Genomic DNA, 22,184 nt, shown 5'->3' with positions numbered 1-22,184 from the left:
TGAGATGGCCAGCCTGGGAGTTCTCAGAAATACCGTGAAATAAAGTTCCTGCACTGGTTTATTGTTTTGGCCAGATCCTCGGAGGTGTTTGTATAAACCTCCTTGCTTTCTGCTCCCATGTTGCAGCATCCAGCAGTCAGTGTTGACCTGTGCCTGTACAGATGGGTCTGTTCTTTCATTATAGCTTTACTGTTTTCACTGTAAAGCATCCAGAAAACGTGATATGGTGATTTCTTTATTTGTACTGCAGTAGTACCAGAGATCGGTGCTACATACTGAATATTGGTAGATTGCTGGTGAGTGCTAGTGAATAAATTAAATACCAGTTACTGGTTATGCTTATGTTAAAATTCACCTGCCCAGTACAAATGAGTGAAACTTACTTTGCAATTTACCCCAAAGGGGTAAGCCCAGAAAGAACAGTTCATCTGGCTTTTTTTTTCTTTTTTTTTTTTTAAATCTCACGGGTTTTATACTGCACTCAATCGATCAGATCTTTCTGTGCTTTGATCTGATATTTCTGAGAGAGGATCTAGACCTCTGTGCTTCTCTGCTAAGCATCTAACCTCATGGATGTAGGTATGATTATGCCTCTTCTATCAGCTCCTCCTGCTTTTCTAACCTGTTGTTCATGTAAGCATTTTTCATTTGCCTCTGCTATTTCTTGCTCTAGGAGAGAAATTCTCCTCTAAGAGTTTCAATTTTCCTACATCCTTTTTCTTTCCCCCCAGTATTGTAATTGATTTCAGGAATTAATCATCTCAAGGGTAGTTTGTCATCTGAGTGATGTGGTGGATTTGAATGTTATGTGCTGTAACACTGAAGAAGTTAATGAGGAGTTCATCCCAAGTGTGCTCCCTTCTGCCATGAGAAGTGAGCACGCAGGCAGCATGCTAATGGTGATATTTCCCCTTCCTCTGCAGCACGTGGCACACCGCTGGAGCTTGGAGAGGCCTTGAGCAGGCTATCCAAGCCCATGGCTCCTCATGTTTTGCAGAATTGCGCTAAATTCCAGTGGCATTCAAAAAATGTGGTTTCATTTTACTAGGTCTTCAGCTTTTACCACAACGCTCTCCTCCCTCCCCAGCCTATTTATCTAGAGAAAGCTACAGTTAGGCACAATGCACACAGCACTTAATATTTTCAAGGGGTGCTCATCAGCTTTTTGACTCTCAGGAAGCTGCAGTTCTGACATTCAGCACGGATCCTTTCTGCCAGCGACCTCAGCTCACCTTAGATTTCACCTTTGTCTTCAAAACTTCGCAGGGGCAGAGCCTCCAGCGGTACAGCTTTCGCTCTGGTTGGTCCAGGGGCTTGTTAGAGCTGAAACATCCTGCAGCACTAAAATTAGGTATTTGTGATTACTTGACAGGAGCAATCTCTCCGCTGGTTTATTTCTGACACCATGTCATCAAAGCTCTTCTGAAACAATATGCACTCATGTGGGAACAGCAGCATGTTCTCAGTACATGGGCAACACTTCTCGTCCTGACGTGCTGTGGTTTTTGTTCTGCCTTGTTATAAGGAACTACAAAGGAAGGAAGCCTGCCATTACAGAAAGGGGGTGGCAGCAGGGAATATTAGAAAATGCTTCATGTTGGTAGAACTTTTCCAGCTCAAAAAGAATCCGCATTTGGAAGGTCTTCAATTTTGCATGAATTACTGTGGAGGGCTGTGAATGCCACGGCAATGAAAGCTTAGCTTGTTTCTTCACTGAAATTCAGCAAGATAAAGCCTGGGCACAGGGAATGAACTGTAACTAGGAGTATCAGAATCAACTGGCCATGAAAATATCTCAGTAGGAAAAAAATTTTCCAATCATAAAGCCTGCTAGGCAGTGATACAGACTCCACAAGTGTCAAAAATCCTTTGTCCTGATTCACTTGAAGTTAACCCAGAGAAAAGCACCTGGGGAGTGGGTTGTTTTTTACCAGTGTCAGCGTGCTGCAGACTCCAGCTCCTGAAGGGCCTTTCCGTGGAGCCCAGCATCTGGAGCCTGTGCGGATGCAAAGCAGGAACTTTTTGTGCTGAGTGGTGATGAACGGTTAATGTTTGTTCTCTAGAAAAGTGTTTTTATGAACCATTAGGTTGACACTTATTTTGTGCAGCCCATTCAGTTGTGAAAGAAACAGAAATCAAAAGCACTGCTCGAAGCATATCATATTGCGAGAGGTATCGGTTAATTGCGTTCAGCGCTGCCTCTGACGGGCCCCGGTGTCGTGTCGGGCAGTCCTGAGTCAGAGTCCACGTCTGGACCGGAGCTGGGGAACATCCAGCATGAAAGCTGCTCTATGACAAGTACCTGCAAAGGGCAGTTGGCATTTATCCTCACTGAGCATCTTCCTCCTGAGTGGGAGCCTGCGAGCTATCACAGAGAAGGGCGTTAGAAGGCGAAAACGTGTGCTCGAAGGGCACAGAAAAAGAAGTAAGGCACAATTTGCAAATGCTGTAGATCACCATGGTTCCACGGTCTGCAGTGTGACCCTCAGCCATGCTACGGCCCCAGCACTGATAAAATAAAGGCATGCAGGTCCTCCTGGCTGCAGAGATGCTCTGATTAAAGCTGCGCATTGATGGCCTCCAGTGAGCTAGGTGGTAGCCACCACAGCCCCTCCGCAGGTCCTTTATCTGGTGATAATCCTCGGCTGGCGTACGGGAAGGTGAAGGGTAGGGCTGCCCTGGGAGTGTTATGTCACACGAGGAATCCCTGTGAAAGAGGACTCTGGTATGAGATAACAAACTCCACCAGGACAACCCTGGCAGCCAGAAGTGTTTAAGGGCGGCCTGGACACAGAGCAGAAGGTCTTAAAATAACTCTCCAGGCTTTGTGAGCCAAAGTTCATTGCTTCCCAACCTCGGGATGTCAAGACCACAAAGTGTCAACTTGAACTGCAGTTCAAGTTGCAAAAGCAGGCGGTGGGATTTGGAGCAAAAGCCAGTCTGTTACTGGTATTTTGCTATCCCTTTCCAATTCTACCAGCGGTACCTGCTCTAGGGCGGATGGAGATTAAGAGGGCGACAGGGGTCTTAGTTCATTTTTATTCAAACTTTGTTTTACATTAGAAAGCGTCATTACTGAACCAGGGCATAATTTCTGGGAGAAACTTAACACCCCATGACCCTCGGAGGAGTAGAAATCTCAATTAGAAGCAATGATATCAAGAGAGGAAATTGAGAATGCAGTATCACATCTTCCAAGTGGCAAAGCACTGAGACCAGATGGCTTCGTCTCAGTTTTACTAGTACTCTCAAGAACATCTGGTTCCATGGCTGCATCAGCTGTTTCACCTCTTCCTGAGCTGCAGAAAGTTACAAATTTCTGGTGCTGCTACCTTTCCTATGCCTACTTCTGAAGAAAGGATAAAATCAGTGTACAAATCATAACTACTTCTGCCTCATATAACAAGAAATTAAAATCATACAAGGTACAACCAGCTTTATTTACTTCAGACAGCTGTACCTTTATGAAAATACTGTACATCACCCGTTAATAAAACTTGCCATTTTGAGTCTGGAGGATGGAGGAGATGGCTTCCTCACTGTATGCATGTTGATACTCTTGGCACTCCAAGACAGGTTCTTTTAGAGGCTCTTTTACTTGCCTCAGAGTATAAACTTCAGTCTGAATTGTAGAGGGAGAAGGGAAATACCGTGCAGAAACTACTCTTTGTAGAATGTGTTTTTTTCTCATGATCTCATTGTGATCCTACAGCTTTAACTTCTTCTGTTGTTCATTAATGTGTACTACTGTGAAATGGTTGAAGAACGCTGAAATGAGACAGTAATGTTAGAAATTGCTTCACAGTGGGTCTTCTCACCAACTTTTCTGTGGCCTTTGCACCAGACCCACCACAGGTAAATGGCTTCTAGTTTAGCTTTCTGGACTAGGAAGTCTGCCCAAAGTAGTGTTAAGCAAGAAGTGTTACAATGCAAAATACAATAGCTATCGCCTTCCTGTTTTAAACATGCTGGCTTAGGTGATGCTTGGAGGAATGGATTTCAGATCCCCTGGGCTCAAGTTTTGCTAAGTGAGTGTGTATAAGGGAGAAGGAGAAAAGAGGACATGTAATGGTTTTTGAGTTTTATTTTCTTTTGCTTCACTTTATTACCTACAACCGTTTGGTCATAAATAAGTAGGTACAGTGTTTGATTCAGCAGCCTGTAGAAAGTGGGAATCAATGGGAGCTTCATTCTGGACGTGCGTTGGCAAGGCACGCAGGGTGAGTTGAAAGTACGGCGTGTTACTGATGGGGAGAGGGAACTGGTCCTCTCCTTATTGACCGCAGTATTGATGCCAGCTTCTGGGATGTGCTTCAGAGACCTCAGGTTTCATCTCAGTCTTTTGAAGCTAACACTTTGCATCCGCTGAGGGAAAGGGAGCTTCCCCAGAGAGCAGAGCCTGTGCACGATAGTGTTTCAGCACTAGTCCATACAGCCCAGCTGCCTCAGTCGTGCGGGTATTTGGTCCTGCTGCTGGAGGCGCGGAGTGGAGGGGGGACTTGAGCAACTCTGGAGGAATGTCAGGGCTCTGGCCTCTGACAGCTGAGTGATGGCAGGAGGAAAAAAAATACACAGATCATATAGCTAATGTGATGGTGCTGCATATCCCTGTGTTTTTGGCAGACGTGATCTGAATGGATCCTTCCTGTTAGACGGTGTTGATCGTGTAATCTGCCTGGATTACAGGAAGGGCCATTGTTAGTTTGAATCCTTTGGGTTTGCTCTGTCTGCATAATATAAAGGTGGAGTATTTCAAAGCTCTGAGTGGCTGTACAACTGCTCTTTTCTCTCACAATTTCTTTATTTTTTTTTTGGTAAATACATGTTGCTGTTTATGTTTCTGGATATAAATAAACTAAAGAAAAGGGTAACATTAGATTTTAAAAGCTTACATGACATACTTGGTTTACCTACTTGAGAAAGGCATGAGTTTGCATCCTTTGAGGAATAAACTTTCAACAGGGGTTATGACGTTTGGGGGGGAGTTGAGCAGTGGTATTTAATCTATGAATATAGCAGAGCACTAGCTTACTAATAAAACCAGGAATGAATCTAGCAATTTAGGGAGGTAGCAAAACAGGAATGTGCATTCCATCTAGTCCTTTTGTTACAGCAGGAGTGACATCTTAAACTAGAGAGCTTACCCAACAGTAGGTGTTTCTCTCTTTTGCCATTATTTCTCTGTTTGTGTTTAATGACAACGTCTGGCACTCTGACAGATGCCTTATGTTTGCTACTCCAGGGAGCAGGCATGCCCCTCGAGAGCTTGGCAAGACAAGAAAGTGGGTCTGTGACAGGTGCTAGAGCAAAGGACACGGTATCTATACCAAGGTTATCTCTACGATAATGAACCCCACACAGAAGCAAAGCTTTGGAAAAGACCACTTGCCTGCGCGTACCAAAGATGGGCATTTAAGCGCTGTACTAAATGAACCAGGACTCATGTCTTCTCATGTCATTGTACATCTTTGACAACTGGTAAATTAGATCAAATCCATTTATCTTTTTTTACTTGCTTAGACTTTTTAGAAGAATGATTTTTCATTCTTCTCAGACAGCTCAGCTGGAAATAGACTTTTGAAGGATGATGGTCCTGCAAGTGATGGAGAAATACGAAGTGACAGGGCCTGGTGACTTATCTCCCAGTTAGTCCCCTTCCCCTGTGGGAAGCTGGCAAAAGGCCAATTGCAATAAGCCCTGGAGTAGTCAGCAGCAAGAATCTACAGAAAGTTCCCATCCCTGAGACGAGGCAAGGGTTAAAACCCGTTGTAAATGAAAATACAGCAAGCTTACAGAGATTTGTGGGTGTGCTAAGTTGTCGGAAACATTTGGGAACAGAATTTGAAGTCACTGAGAGAAAGGGACAATTTCCAGAGATGTCATTTTGACTTATAGATCAATCAGTGCATCTTCGATCTCCACCAGATCCAAGCATTTCTGAAATTCTGGTCTGCAAGTTGATTGCCATCAACTAGTCAGCAGCGCCTTTTAGGGAGAGGCAACCAAAATTTTCTGTAAGTCTCATCCCATAAACTTGCAGATTCTCTGGGATTTATCATTAACTAAGTTGGCATTTTAATGGAAACTGCAGCGTGCATAAATAGATGCAAGTCCCTATAAAATGAAGCACATTTAGTAAACATACTGACGCACAACTGAAATCAAAACAAATCAACTCTTTTGTGGTATAATAACATACTACCTACACCCTTTCTAGGTTTTTCTCCTTGATTATAGGCGTTATCTGCTTCATTAATTTAAGTACTGTTATTGTATCAATCAAGTACTTTGCCAATTTCTAATTGCCAGTCTGGGAGCTGAGTCAGTAAGTCATCTTGGCTAAGAAACAGTTGAGGAATGACAGTTATTTGGGTATTAATTTGTTTTCCTGAAAGCCTTGATTATTTAAAAACTGACACGAGTTCCTTGTATCTTTATTTGCCTTGGTGTGTTTTATTAGCCTTTAAATGGGTCCACCCATTTATTGGCCTTTAAGTTCATTTTTAATAAGCAATCTATTAGTACAACACCTAGGCAGTGATGCATTTCAGCAAATGAAATCTTCATTGGTGGTAGAAGTATTTTTAAGTTACCCAGGAGTTTTTTATATTCATTTCAGATGAAAAGATAAAGGGCATTTAAAGTGGTAAGAGGGGTGTGCCTGAGCTGTGCAATTAGGCTTGAGACCCCCTGATCAAGAATACGTGAAGATGTGATGCAACTGTGGCTTGGAATAGTTTACACCCAGGTTGATGCCCTGTGGTGTATCCCTGTAAAACTTCTTTAAACATGATTTTATCTTTCAGTCATAATGACACATCAGATTTTTGCTGATCAGGTTTAACTAGGAGGTGCTAATGAAGTCATTGTGCTTCAGTTAAATCTAGCAGGCATTTGATGGGCGTGGGGACTGGTCATGTTGGTCACGGCATTTATTTCTGGTGCTTGGTGGCAGGATCGTAAGTCCCATGAGTAGGAACCGGCAGTCAGAGACATTTGAGGGCAGCCACATGAATTGCTCTGGTTTAAACTGAGACGCAGGCTCTTTTATGGGGGTCTATGTGAGACTATCTGGTTTTCTCTGGAGCAGAAATTTACTTGCACAAACAATCACAACAAATGAATGAGAGCATTTGGGAGCTACAGAAAAACACATTTGTAGTCTTTGAGAAACCTTACTTGCATGGGGAGTGACGAAACTCTAAGCCTAGAAGTTAGTTCTTCATGCAAGAGGATGGGTAAAGCTTGTTAAGGGTTTCAGCCACTGTTGAGTACCACACAAATGCCATACTCAGTCCTAAACATTTCCTCTAATAATTGGTATAGTTAGGCCAGGCTTTGGTTTCCACTGCAGCTTGTACAATACCATTTAAGAACACTGAATGTATTTTAGTTAGCAAGGCGCTTTCATATCTGCAGGATTTATTGCAATTCAGTGAATTGTAAGCAGAAGGTTAATTACACAAGGGTTCAACAACCAGAAACTTCAGAGGCCGGTACACTTTTCTGCAAATATATAGCGAGGTTAAAAGTTGAAGATTCCTCTCTCTTTCTTAGTATTTTCCAAGCACTGAAGGCAGAGCACGGAAGAAATACTTCTTAATACCCTGTCCAGTTCCTGCCATGCCTCCTGTCTAGCCCAGCAATACGTTCATCCCGAGCAAGCGCTCACCGTACCCCCTTGGCATTGGGAAGCACATGAAAGCTCTGAGGGCAGGTTTACGCTGTTTCTCTTCAGGGTTTCTTTTTAGTTCCGTTGTCTTACTCTCTCAGGTAAAGAGTATTGGTTATTTAATGAACAATTCAAGATTATTGAAAAAATTCTGAGGTAACGAACATCATGCTTTCAGTATCCCTTATGTATATAGAGTGCTATCTACTCCCACTTCCCCACATCCAGGGTGCCTGCACTGAATTAATTTCTGAGATAGTTATTACTGGAATAATAACACTGCCTAGGAAGTACCTTAGAGGAAAAAGATCTCATCCTTGAATTTGCTTGTATGGAACATGATTCTGTATTATATGGCAATAATGACACATGCTGCTGATAAGCAAAACTTTCCTACATCAGCGGGATGTTTTTTTTATCATTTTCTGATAGGCACAGTGAATTTGTGTATCCATGTTCATAGCAGACTGATAGACTTCTGTAACAGCTCTACCAAGGGAAATCCTTTTGCCTATTGTGGTTTCTTCTTTATTGGATTTTTAAGTTACAAATTTAATAAATCTCAGTTTTAATTAACAAAGTAAATATAAAACTGAGTTATGTGTTTAAAGGGAAAACGTACAGGAATCCCATGCTTGAACAGAAGCATATGATTTTTTTTCAGCCTTGAGACATATTCAATCTCCTGTTTATTCTTGTCTGGCAAGAAGCATTTCATATGCTGGGAAAGGTTAATTATTCCTGAAAGGGAATCAAAATCACCAAATTAAAAAAGCAACTAAATTTGTAATTAAAGGTTTCATCATCATAAAGTTGTTCTCTTGTATATATGGTGCGTGGCTATATTCTCCTCCTGCCTTCGTATAAATGAGTGCAGTAAGTACCTTTGTGGTTTTTTGTAGCTGAGATTTCTTTAAGACCCTCCAAGTGTCTGTGTGCCATATGGCAGGTTTAATTTACAGTGCGGGATGCTACTGCAGCCTGCTGGTGCAGCCCTGTTGGAGGGCGTGAGTTTAAGTCTCAACAGGGCACGCCGCGAGTTAGATGCTGCCAGGACTTGCGATGTCTGTCTGCTCTGCCAGAGAGGTAAAACAGAGGATTTGGCTCCTGGCAAGGAGGCAGTTCCTAGTATGCTGTGTGGTGCACGATGAGGTGGGCAGCGCTCAGGAGGGTTCAGCCTGTTGCAGTTCGCATCCAGTATGGCACACGCTGGGCTTGGGGAAGGCAGCTGGTGCTGAAGCAGCTGCGTTTGTCTCTTGAAGCAGATCTCATCTCTTGTCAGATTCAGGGAAATGCAAACAGAAAGTTCAAGTTCAGGCTTGCTTGGACTTAAATCTCCGTTTCTTGTAACTCAGGAGCAGGCAAAGAACAGCAAGTGCAAGCGGGGCGTCAGTGCCTGTGGCAGCAGCCCTTGGGTCCTGATGATGCTGACAGCCTATGCTTAGAGCTGCTTGGAGCAGGAGCTGTGTTTTGCAACCCAGGCCAGTAAATGTGTGAATCCAGAGATCTTAGAGTGCCTGTCGGAGCCCTGAGTACTTTGTCCCTCTTGTGACAAGTGTTGGCAGGCAGTCAAGGACTCTTTCTCCTCTCTCTTCACATTATGGGAAGGAGCAAGGCTTGAGATGGCTCAGGCTGAGCTGACATTCACTCAGTTGGAGTGCTTCATGGGCTCAAGGAGAGACACAAACCTGGGCTGAGCTTGCATTGTCTAAATTCTTCTTGTGGTCAAGTCCTCCTTCTCCAGCTGTCCAGCCTGTCCCCGCAGAGCCAGCCTTACTCAAGGCAACTTGAGGGGAGAGATGGATGCGGTGGAGACGGCGCTCTTCCCCTTTTGCATGTCCTCAGCTGGGCTCAGCTTTGGCTGCGCTGTGTTGTAAAGAACACAATCCTGAGAATCTCTTGGTCTTTCCTTGGGAAGGCAGGGAGAAGAAATCCTGTTTGTTGCTTGCAAGAACTCCTTTTCCTGTTAGCAGCAGTTCTAAACTCCCCTGGAAAGCACCTGGCAGCTTCCGAGGGACAAAACAGCATCTAACAGCTGCAGAGAGAGATGACAACGCGTGTGCACCCCCTGCAGTGCCCTTGGGGGAGCTTTGTGGGGGCACTGGGTGGTGTGCTGGTAGCAGGGTGCAGAGGCAGGAGATGGACAGTCATGAGTGGGTAGATTTTCTGTGGGAGAAAATGGAAAAAAGAAACCAAAAAGAAAAAGAAGTGCTGACCTTCCAAACCTGTAACCAAGTCCATAATCCCATGGTGATTGTAAGTGAATGTTGGGCTAACTCACCTGAGGGTAGCTGGTCTTTCCAAAATACCAGCAGTGTGCTTTCCAGAGACCATTCAGACATGTCCTTGCCTCTGTGTGTAGTACCTCTCACTCTGGTGTAACACGAGAGGTTCCTGCATCTTACACATTTTAGGATGTTACACACCCCCTCTTATTATTTGCAAAGAGAGATTTTTATTTCTTTTTATTTTTTATTTTTATTTTTTTTCCAGACTGGGATTTGTGCTGATGGCACAGCCCAGAAAACCAAGGTCAGATTTAATGGTGCACCTCTTGGACCCTTTTTTACCAGTCCTGCAAGCTGCTGCATGGTGCAGATGCGTTGTCTGCTCTGTCGGGGGACAGCAGCAGTGCTGTGCCATTGTATTCACCACAGGCTGGGCTCCCAGGGGGATTGATTCCTCCACAGTGGTTCATGTCTGAAGAGATGTCAGGGCTTGGGGATTGTTTGCTTGTCAACAATCAGTACTTGCTGGTGATGTACAGATGTTTCCATCCAATGCGTGGACTGTTGGCAGGAGCCTTCTCTGCACATTTAATTCTTGAATGGTGGAAAACAGGGAAAAGGCAAGGGCAAGATCCTCCCACATGTTAAAAAATGAAAGCTAGTGAAGGAATGAACAGGCTTACAGCCCTGAAATAAATTTAGCACAGACCACAGAGTTCAGCCTCACTGCCCTTTCCCATCCGTTCCCTGACAAATGCTTCGTGGAGTTCAGGCTTTTGTCTGATGTGCTCGGCAGCGCTGGGATTCCCCAAATTGCCGTAAGGTCCCTCGCCCTGCAGGAGCGGGGTGTGGAGCAGGCAGGGAGGCTGGGAGGGAGCCCCGAAGCCAGGAGAAGCCCCTAGGGGAGAGCAGGGAGCTGGCGTGCAGCGAGATTTGGGATGGGAAGGAACTTTTCCTAGGAACATAGGGAGGCGCTAGGCTAGAGCTGTTGTAGCCACCAAAATTTGTTAGATCCAGAGGCAGACGGGCAGAGAAAGCCTTCTTGGTTAGGAACTGGCCTCCAAGGTGGCGTGGGGAGGTGCTCTGGGATATGTGCTGTGCCCGTGGGCATCTGCCACGGGGCTCTGCCTGGCTGCTCGCACAGGCTGCCCAGCACAGCCAGTGTTGCCGTGTGTCTGAGACTGGCTAGCAAGCTTGACAGGCTTTTTTATTTTATTTATTTTCATTTAAACATTGACATCACATCTCATTACCTTCTTTGGCTGTAATTAGAAATCCTGTGGAATTAAGAACCATTAAACGCATTGAGATTTCAGCCTTGGGAATTTGCCCAGAGGCACACAGCTTATAGGCCTTCACAAAGCTTGGCTTCCCTCGAGTTGTCTCTCCCTCCTCTGCTCCATCCAAGCCTTTGTACAAAAGAACCATCTTTTCCCTTCCACTAATTAATTGCTCTTGCCAACCAACAGATGTTTTGTAGCCTTTGAAGACCAGGAATAGCCAGGTATGTATCTTCTGCAGCATCACACTGACTTCATGTGCAATTTGAGCGAGAAGCTTGAGAGAAAGAAAAGCTATTAAAGCCAAAGAGGGAGTTAAAATATCTCAGAAGAATATATCCCTTCACCCCGAATTTGATTAAATTTGACCAGAATTTATGTGGTTCTGGGCCACAGCGCTCAGTGGATCAAGATATAAACTATCATTCAGGATATCTCTTCTGCTAATTTATTAATTTCCAATTTGCGTCTGTGATGCATTGACCTTAAAAGGCAATGGGAAGAAAAGCCACAAAGCTACACATGGGCAGTGCAGGGTGCAAAGAGTCAGTCTGGAACACCACGGAGCCGAGCCCTGAAGGTAGGAGAAGAGCTTCTTTAATCAGCCCTCAGCTCCTCTCTGCTCAGCGCGTCGTCTGCTGGGAAGCTCTTTGGCAAAAAATTGCTGAGACTTGTTCTTAATGCTAAGGATAGCAGTTGTAACGACAGAATTGGTGGGTCTGGGCACTTACTCTTCCCTCCTGTTGTCTACATTATTAAAAATGATCTCATTGAAATAGATATCATTAATCAGTGCCAGGCGCAGTTTAGCTAGAGTGGAGACAAGGACAAACGGTGCACTTCCGCTGCCTGCAGATAGAAACTGGTTGGGCTACTTTAACTGCAGAGTGGGAAAGTGCTGAAGGCAAACCCATCCTTTTTCCAGGAAGAAAGCACTGCTCTGCTATCAAATATGACAACGAAAGCAACCCTCGGTACTGCCAAGGTTGCATAGGCACAGAGCAGAAAGAAATGAGAAAAGGAACTGTCTGCCGTGCCACAAGCTGCTGCTGTGAGCAGAGGATGTCCCCTGCTAATGCAGGCACAGATCTCGCTGCGGTTTTACTTCCATGTCGCTCTGGGCCACGGGCTCACTTGTGATCTACTGCATCGTAACGGAGAGCAGGTCGGGTTCGGCGCAGTTCATCTGCTGCAAAGAGTGAAAGATGTGTGCTGGGAATGGCTTCAGCCGCATGGGTTGCAGTCACAGTGTTGGTGGAGGGAAAGAAAGAAGAGGACGGTTTCACTGTGGCTTTTAGGAAGCTGGATAGGTAGGTTGAGGCGTTCATAAAAAGGACTGGTGGGAGGTGAGAAGGGCCCTTCTTTAAGAGCAGGCAGAAGAAATGCAGAACACTCTAGGAGAGAGACGGTAGTCTTAAGAAAGTGAATGAACTAACCCTGAGCTATCCTTTGTACTGACAACCTTGTCACCTGTTGCTGTATCTCCTGCTGACCAGAGGGTTATATAGGCATGAATAACATGCTTATTTGCCTCCCCTAAGCATCTGGTTTATGGTTAATAGTTTAAGGAAAATTAACCTGAATTCTGTATATTTTTTTTCCTGTAACAGCCACAGTTCAGGTGGTGCCACTGTTTCACTATCAGATTCCCACAGGTACACAGAACATGGGTGTAACTGAGGTCAAAAGGGCTGTGGCCAAATGTGGTGATCCCAGAAAGCCTGTGAGTTCTGGGGCTGGAGAAGGGTTAGCAGGAACACGTCAGCTGCATGCCCGCAGGGTCGGTGGCTCAGCAGCATGGATGGGTTCCCTGACGGCCTGTCAGATTCGAAACCTGAGTTTAGTGTCTGTGCAAAAGCAAGAAGCAGGGCTGACAGTGACCTCTTAGCAATTACAGAAGCAAAAGAGAAAAGGGAGAAAAAAGAGTGAGTTGGGATACTTGAGGCTCAGACCTTATCAAACTCATTAACTTACAAAGAAAGCTCTCCTGATTGCTGTAATTAACGTTCGTGCTCCTCAGCTTACAGACTTTCTCTCAGCTACCTGCCTGTCCCCAGTCCCAGCAGTGCGAGGGCGAATGCAATCCAAGGTCCTTAGGGCTCGTAGGAGCCACGCAAGAGTCACTTGGCAGCCCTGTGTGCAGGAGGAGGATTGTCAGCATGTCATTCGCACAGCTTCAGCACAGGAAAGCCGGGAAAAGGCACAGGCACTTCCCACCTCAGACAGATTTCAATTAAAATTCCTCTTCGAAGAGTCGATGTTGTATCTCAGGAGAGGTTAACAACGTGGCATAGAAATGTGAGAGCATACTTGAACAGATCCCACATAGAAATTTTAAGCTCAGTGGACACAGGCTCCTCTTCTGAGCCCAGAAAAAAGATTAGTTAGGTTATGCAATTGCTGTAGCTGGCATCAAACTAGCTGCATGCCAATTACCAGCCCCTATGCAAATGCTTGTACTGAAACGCAGGATGCAGCTGGACCCGGGTCTGGGCACTCTTCCAGGATTATTCCAAGCCACATTATGACAGTTTTGAAAGAGAAGGGCTCTATGGAGCCAGTAATTTTTTACAGCCTTTTAGAAAATGGCGGAAATTACCACTACATCCAGATCTTAACTATTTTTTTTTTGAAGGGAGAAGGAATTTCTGCATGTTGATGCCAATCAGGATGTACTTGAGGCACTAACACTCCAAGACAGAAGGCCATCAGTCTGTTTGCCAAGCATGCGGCCTGAGTGCCAGATGTGCTTGGGATAGAAAGCAAGCTTCTTGAATTTGTCAGTGGTTGGATGAAAAGAATTAAAAAATATACCACCAAATAATGCCGGAGTTGAAGCTTCTGGGGATGCTTCAGGGAAACCCTGCTGTGTTCAGATGCCCCTGGCCCTGATGAAGTTTCTGTTCATGCTACTGCACAGCTTCCCCGTGAAAAGCACGCTTGGAAAGGGTGCAGCAGTGGCATACAAACTGTCATGCAACATTTACTCGCAAGATGCCTCCTATAAAGAGCTGATGCCAGGAGAACAGGGACGCGGTAGTCTCACAGTTACACATCTCTGCAGATGGGAAAGATAAATTGAGAGCTGCCACCAGCAGACATGAAACATTTCAGGTTTGATCAAAATATTATACACCAAATGTCCTGACAAGGAGAGGCATTTAAAATGCTTGTGTCTGTCTTGGCAACACAGAACTGAATCAATCAAAGTACACGTCCTTATCCTGGGTGGAGAAATGATATGAACATCCTATGCATAGAGAAATTTGGAATAAGTTTAGGGAAAAGAATAAAAGTAAGTGCTGAGTGCTGTTTCTCAAATTTGGTTCACATAGTTGGTATGAAATGAAAGGTAATGCTCTGAGCAGCAGCTGCCAGTTTTTCTGCCCTGAAATAGGACATTCTCCATCACTGCCCCACGTTTCTTCAGGCCCCCTTCAGCACTGGCAGCCTGTCCTTGAGAAAGGGGAAGGGAGGAGGTGGGATGAGCCCCAGGTGGAGCAGTGGGGCAGTAAGGTTTTGGTCCCAGCATCATACACCATGGCTCTGAATCAGTGAAACAGTGGTTGTAGGTGAAGGAGGATGGTTGGAGGATCAGTTTGCAGTCTTACCCCCAAGAAGTCTTGACTGGTGGCTCTCTAGAGTTTGTGAGTAAATCTCTGGCTGCTAGAGAAACCCTGCATGCCTGTGGAAACCCTTCTGGGAGCCACTCCTGAGTCTTGTAGTGTTGTTGAATGAACGTACTGCCCCTCAGGAGCAGAAAGCATTCATCTGCAGAAACGCTTCAATTGCAGCGCAAGCTGTGGAGAAGTGGTGAGGAGAGATGGCCGTGGAACCAACACGGTGAGGCAGGAAGGGTGGCTTGGCCATGGACTGTCACTGCACTGCCACAGAGGTTAGGTCGATCAGGGTGATGGAGGAGGGAGCTGATGCCGCTGGACAGCCTCTGGGCACAGGTCGCATTTCTAGAGGGCAGAAGAAGCGACGCCGGGGTCTGCTCAGGCTTCCCTTTGGAGGGTGCCTGACACAAAGCAGGGGCTGTGTTACGAAAGGCAAGCCTTGATACAGCTGCTTTGGGCCATTACAGTAGGTTATATCCCACAGGACGCTGCCTGTTAAAGCTGATCAGGCAGCAGAAATTAATTCCAGTACTGGGATATCCAGCAGAGCCTCCTGGCTTTCTGGAGCACACCGAGGCAGCTGGGGCACCAGGGAGGCTGGTATTTGCCCTGGTGATGCAGCCAGCACTCGGTACATCATCCTCCCTTCTGCACCTTCTGCTGGCTTTCTGCTGAAGAGTGGGGAGGAAGGGAGATTTATTTAGGATTCTGCAGGTTTTAGTACCTTTTGAATCATCACATGCCCACGGCTGTTCCCTTGCTGAAATCCAAGGTAAGGCTTTCTGAACAACCAGAAGGCAAGAGCTACCAAACGGTGGCATATTATCAGGCTGTGTAGGCACATAGCAGTGCACTGCAGGACTCGTCACCTCTTCCTGAGCACACAGTCACTGCTAATCGGGACGCAGCTGTTCCCATCAGGGAGTGCTCTGGCACCTGCGTGTGCAGCCACGGGGCCTGCAAGGGAAATGGCTGCTCACTGCTGGCCGCTGGGTGTAGCTGCTCTCGCTGAGTGCAGGAGTGTGTCTTCTGGGGTGAGCCAGCACTGTGTCGTTCCGTAGACAGTCATTTGAAATTCATCACTAATTCAGTATGGTGACTTGGTGACTTAAGTGAAGACGGTCTTCTTTTTCTTGCTAACAAATCTAAAAATCAAAGGGCAGCTCTTCTTTTGTAATGAAAACTAAAATGCGTCCAGGTCCAGATGTCCCCTCTGCATGAAACGGGGCAGGTGACACTGGCATAGGTTCTGTGTTTCAAATACTGTAGCACTTGTTTATACACACGTGGCGTGCTTTTAAATACATGGTTTACTCTGGATGGGTGTTTTGCATCATCATGTGCTTTTTCATCAGTAGATTTTCTTGTGGAACAGTGTAAGGATGGTGGTAATAGATGGCTAATAATCATGGAATGACAAAATAATGAGGGTTGGAAGGGGTATCTGGAAACCATCCATTCCACCCTTCTGCTCAGAGCAGGACCGACATCAGACAAGGATCAAATGAAATGGCTCAGGGTCTTCTTTAATCAAGTTCCGAAAATCTCCACAGGTGGAGAAAGCACCACTTCCTGGTCACTCTGCTCCTGTGCCTAACCAGCCTTGCAGTGAAGAACGTGTTATTCTGATGTCTGGTTAGTGTTTTCCTGTGTTGCAGCTTGTGCCCAGTGCTTCTTGTCCTTTCACTTAGCACTTCTGGGACGAGTCTGGCTCAGTTTTCCCCTGTAGCCCTCTGTTTCGTAGAGGCAGTATGCGGGCAGGTGTTCTGCCTCCCCAGTTGCCTTCTTCCAGCCAGACGAGGTGAGATCCATTCACATCTCTATATATGACAAGTCCTCCATCCCCTAAATATTGTAGTGGCCCTTCCCTGGGCTCTCTCCAGTTTGGCAGCAGCTGTGTAGTGTTGGGGTACCCCAAAATGGCCCCAGTGCTTGAGATGAAGGTTTGTGAGCACCCAGCAGAGGGGCATAACAAGCTCCCTCTCCTACTGATGCACCCGCTGCATGGTTACCCTTCATGCATGGGGCATTGCTGACAAGTCCACCACAAAGGCTGCCAGGCCCTTTTCCGCCTCTCTCCCTGACTTGGTGACACCACAAGAAGTTGTGTGATTTGTTACAATGGTATGTTTTATACTGTAAATCTGCTCTCCCCCCGAAATTATATTAAGAAAGCAGTAAATCAAGCACTTGGCTGCTAACCCCACGACTAGGGTTTGACTGGACGGCAAAGTGATGCAGTTATCATCTCCTGAAAATTAATATCCTTGTAACAGAGTCAATGTGCTCCATTAAAGCTGCTCACCTGCAAAGTCAACAGGGTCAAACAGCTTTCAGAAGCGAGTGATGGGAACAGAACCAAACAAGTGAGGTGGGTAACATCGTAAACAGCTCCCGCTGCTTCTGCAGATAACATCTGCAAAGGAAACGCCAGAGCTAAGGCTGAGCATGCAGCTTTATGCCTACCCTCTTGTGAGTTAGCATCAAGGGCAGGTACGCACTTAAGGAAAGCTGTGTTGGTTGGAGTCAGTACATCCTTTTATTCTCCATTATCAAAGCCGAGAAATGATTACAGGAGCAGGATAACTCCTCCAGAATGAAGGGGAAGGAGTTGATTTAAATTTAAACTTGGGTTTAAACACTTTGAGGAATCGAGATCAAAGTAGGCAGAAGCAGCAGTGATCATTGTGAAATGTATTTAATTCAGCGGCCACTAGTCCAAGTCAGTCTAGCTGGATTATGGAGACATACCCTTTCTTTTAGCACAAGACAAGTGTGCTTAGTAAAGCAATTTATACCTAAGAACAAGACTTTCACTTTTTATGATAAAAGGACATCTTAAATTGAGATTATATCCAAATGTTTTCTTTCCTTTTGAATAGATGAGGTTTTTTTGAGTGACTTATTTCATTTAGCTGTTTCTACCATCCTCCATGGGTGCCTTTCTCCATGCACTGAAGCTCTTGGGGCCATCTGGCTGTGTTTTGTGTGCCCAGTGGTCAGTGGCTGCTTAGGGCACAAGGAAAGATGCAACCCATGACCCTGACACTGAGCCACACGCTGACTTGTGGTTCCCTGGGAGTAGGGTAGGCATGGGATGTGTATTGTAAATCCGGTGTGTTTGCCCCCAGGGGCTGGAATAATCTGCACTGTTGTTTCCTTTTAGGAAGTAACCAGTTATATGCTATGACACTTTAAAATCTGTAAGTCTGTGAGAAAGAAGAACTCGGAGCATGCACCAAATCAGGAATAATCTGAGTTGGATACAAATGTCTTCTTTGAGTTGGTTTAATATGGTTGAACCTGTTAATGAAAGAAACTTGCTTTGGGGAGATTGCTAAAGAAGAGTTGGCCAGGCCTGTTCTTAAATGAAGTAGCTAAATGACTCACAAGGACTATATGAATCCATCATCACACACTTTTGCAGTGAAATGCTGAAAAGGTACCCCATCAAACTCAATGAAAAGGAATAAGATTACCCCATTCTTATTTCTGTAGCAAAATAGGTAGGTAGATTTTGAAGATTTATGCTCAGGTGCTACAATCCAGTGTTCTTAGTTATTGAGCACTTAGAAGTACAGACCCACAGCCCGCACATAACACCAAATGCTTTTGATAGAAATAAAGAGTATTTTGCTGTTACCATCAAGCCTTGAAACTGACTTCCAGCTAATGACCCAAATAATCTTTGCTTGAAATTGTATAATTGAGATCGAAGGCTGTCTGGGGCTTCTAGCTGGTACACAGATTCTACATCCCTGAGCTTTTGAGTATGGTCATTGAGCTGAAATGGAGAAGGTTAAAACTCTCATTTTCATTATCAAGCTCCCCCCATCTCCCAATACAAATGTGACATTTCAATTTTACACAGTCCAACTCTTCTTAAATCATCTGTATAAAAACTTCAGATCTTGATTGATGATGGATGAGCTATTGTCTGCTAAAGCACCCAGTTCTCATTACCCTTTAAGACATAGCTTATTAATGAGAGACCTGAAGTGCCTTCCCAGTGGGTCATCAGCGCAATCTACTGTGCTAAGAGATCAAAAGACTTGGTTTGGCATGAAATTTCCGGGCCAAAGCCATTTTTAGGTAATGCATTGAGCATCCAGAGTGAAATTTGACAGTGTTTTGAGAGTGGTACAGTATCTGACAAGAGGTCCCTGTCATCTGGCCGATGGTGGGGAAGCACTGCCAGCATGCAAAGATGTCTCGGCTCTAACAGAGTCTGACCTTGGAAATTAAGGTATCGTCAACGTGCCTTATATTATAGGTATGTGCAGGGTACACCTGTGTACGGTGTAGTGTAACAGCTGTTTTCTTAGCAGACAATCACTGTGGAAAAGTGTCAGGTATCTTCTGTTTTGCTTTTGAGGTAGTTATAGTGGATGTTCGTAAAAGGGCTCCTAATCAGCTCCTTCCCCTTTCTCTGCCCACCTTGGAGCTAGTTCTTTTCCCTCTCTCTGTGCCTTCTTCCAGTTCATGGTGGCTGCTGGCTTCATACCCCTGGAGAGGAGCTTTTAATTTGTAACCTTCAGCCGCAGTAGCAATTTTATAACCAATTTTAGAACAATTTTAGAACCAGATTATGTTGTGAAATAATTGCCAACAGCCCCCACGTCAGATCAACGTGCAAGTTATTTGCACTTAAGGATACACTGCAGAATGTGAACATGTTTTGCCAATTTAATCCACGTTAGAAGTTAGATAACAGACCCTGAGGGATTACACTGTACAGAAAAAAAAAAGAAGCTGAAGAAAATGCCCTTTTGACAAATGGATGAATAAAAGTTTTCTCCATGTCTGGTCTAAACAGACAAAGCACATGCAGAGCTACTGTCTTTTTGCCTTATTTACAATGATCTTAAGCTTCTGGTGGCTGATAACCCCTGTTTCACCGACCCCACCCAAACCCTTCATCTCATTGCAACAAATGCTATGGGCTTTGCCCCTTTTTGAACTTAGCAGACTAAGTATAAGTTGTACATGCTGTATCTCTCCATGTTGCTTGTCACTTTATGGGAAATGTAAGATACTCATGTTTGATGACTGCCAGAGACCTGTATGTATCACTGCTCTGGTGTCAGTATTTTAGGTATCGTATGGTAGGCTACCACAGTTATGTGGTAATAGCTCTGCTTCATCACTTGGCTAATGGAAGCATGGAAATAGCAGATAAAATAGTTAATGCATTTCTGATTCAAGCCTCTGGATAAATGACCATTTAATAGAATTCTAATAATATGCAGATATAAGTTCCCCAGAATCATTTGGCAGCTCTCCACACAGTAAGCAAAATAATGGCACAAGTCAGTGGCGAGTGCATTTGCTGCTTTATTTTCACATAACTTGGGTGACAGAATTATACTGCTTTTAAGCCAGGGAAGTAGCTCTAATAAGGAAGATGATAAGATTTTGCATTCACTTCAGAACCAAGTGGCAAAAGACCTTGGAGCTACTCCTTTGCTCAGAGCACCAGCTGCAGCTTTGGTGCCAAACTGGGAGGTGGTGAGACTCAAGTGTGGCTATCAGGAGCTTAGAAAGAAGGCTTCCAGAATCATTTGCCACCTCTGGGAGCTCCTTTCCCAATGAAAGAGGACCTGTGCTTCAAAATGCCCCTTTATAACTCTGTGTCCTCAAGAAGTGAGGAAGCCCTAAGGTAACATTTGCAGACAGCAGGTGGTATTTCAGGCAGCAGTTTCTAGAGCTGAGTGCTCTGCCTGCCGTCCATCCCAGGCAGCGGTGGTGGACTTAGATTAGCAGTTCTCCAAAGTCACAAAAAATGTGTTAGAAGACAAAAATACTCTCCCTAGAATGATATTTAAGGTATATATCGCTGCAAATTGTTCCTTTTTTGTGCTTCTGGGCAGGAACTGGCTTCTTTCTTTGCAGGAGAAATCAGAAAATCCAGTGGTAGATTTGTTCTGGTTCCTCCTGCAGCCTCTGAAGGCAGGAAGGCTCCTCTGCTGTTGTGTGAGAAGGAAGTGCTCTTCTGCTGGCTTTGTTCCCTAGCTCAGCTGCGTAGTCAGAGATCCCTGCCTTTCTCCTCCTGTTTATTGTTTAACTTTATCTCTCGCTTGCAGTGCTGTAAATTAAAAGGAGATGATGACTTTATGATGATGAGTTCATTATACAGTAACTCTATTGTATATTGATTACATTTGTGCTTCATTTGCTTAACATGTAATGGGGTTTATTAGGTCTTTCCAGGCATTGTTCTTGCTAAGAGAGGGCAGAGAAGTGCAAAATGCATTTGAGTTTGTTAATTCAGTGTAGCCAATACATCTGTGCTGATTTACACATGCCGAGGACTCTGCATAAAGCAAAGTGGAATAGCAAGCAGGGAAGGAAGGCAGAAGGAAACTGGATTTGGATCCAACAGAATGGGAAGAGTTGAGCAAAAGCACCGTAAGGATTGTACTAAACGTTGAGTTCCTGGTTATTTAATAAACCTGTAAGAACCCAGGTTTCTCAGAACATCACCATGTGAATAGATCTGTAAACTTTAATCCTGTCACCTGTAAAAAATGGTACTGTTTGGGAAAAATACATCACATTAGGTTTTGTGACTCAAACAACAGGTATGATGCTTCTTAATCAGCGATGAGGGAAGTCAGAGCATTTCCCATGTTTGCTCCTAGTAAACCACAAGGAAAGCTTCCAGTAAAGAGGGGTCAGTTTCTGGTCACTTTTATGCTGAAAAACATATTTCTCCACAAACTGAAACTATTAGAATTATTTTTAGAGTGAGATGGTGCCTGATATACGAGAATACATCAAAGTTCCTTGGAGAAAAGAGAAAATTTGATAGGTATTGTCATGAGTGAATGCTCTAAAAAGCAGAAATTATGCCAGCAGCAGGTGTTCAGATGTACCAACTGATAGTGACACTATTTGGAATCATGTGCAAGTGGTTAAGAAGCTCTGAATGTAGATTTCTTAGTTTTTCATGGCTTGTTAGATGTTATTTTTAATCAAAATCTGGGCCATCATGGATTAGCTAATCCTGTGTAGCTGGGACGACACAGAGAAATCATCACTAATCATGTTTTCAAGTGTGCTTCTGAGTCCCACTTTTTCCCCTGAGCAGAATTGCGAACAGATGCTGTACAGGGTTGTTTGTTTTTTTTTTTTCTTCAGGGATCATAAGAATATCATACAGACAGATCATTGCTATATCTCTAATGTGGACTCTCTTCTGTACGAGATTATTATTATGGGTTTTGGTTTTAAGCCCCTTTTCAATGAAAAGCCAAGCTTTTAAACCAGAGGTTTCTCAGAAATAGGTATTAATGCTGTGAACTGATTAATATGGTGGAAAGATGTATTTACAGATGATCCTTTATTTAATAATTCTTTTCTTAGGGGCTACCTACTCCACATT

The 22,184-nt window shown here is 44.6% G+C and overlaps 1 protein-coding gene across 1 annotated transcript in view; it reads left to right on the top strand.

Moving 5' to 3' along the window:
• The window catches only part of ERBB4 (erb-b2 receptor tyrosine kinase 4), a 568,512-nt gene that overhangs the window by 348,981 nt on the left and 197,347 nt on the right, over positions 1 to 22,184 (top strand). The window lies entirely within an intron of this gene.

This window comes from Aythya fuligula, chromosome 6, assembly GCF_009819795.1.
Source record: "Aythya fuligula isolate bAytFul2 chromosome 6, bAytFul2.pri, whole genome shotgun sequence".
NCBI lineage: Eukaryota > Metazoa > Chordata > Aves > Anseriformes > Anatidae > Aythya > Aythya fuligula.
The sequence above is the reverse complement of the archived record's forward strand: the minus strand, read 5'-3'. Positions and strand labels throughout refer to the sequence as shown.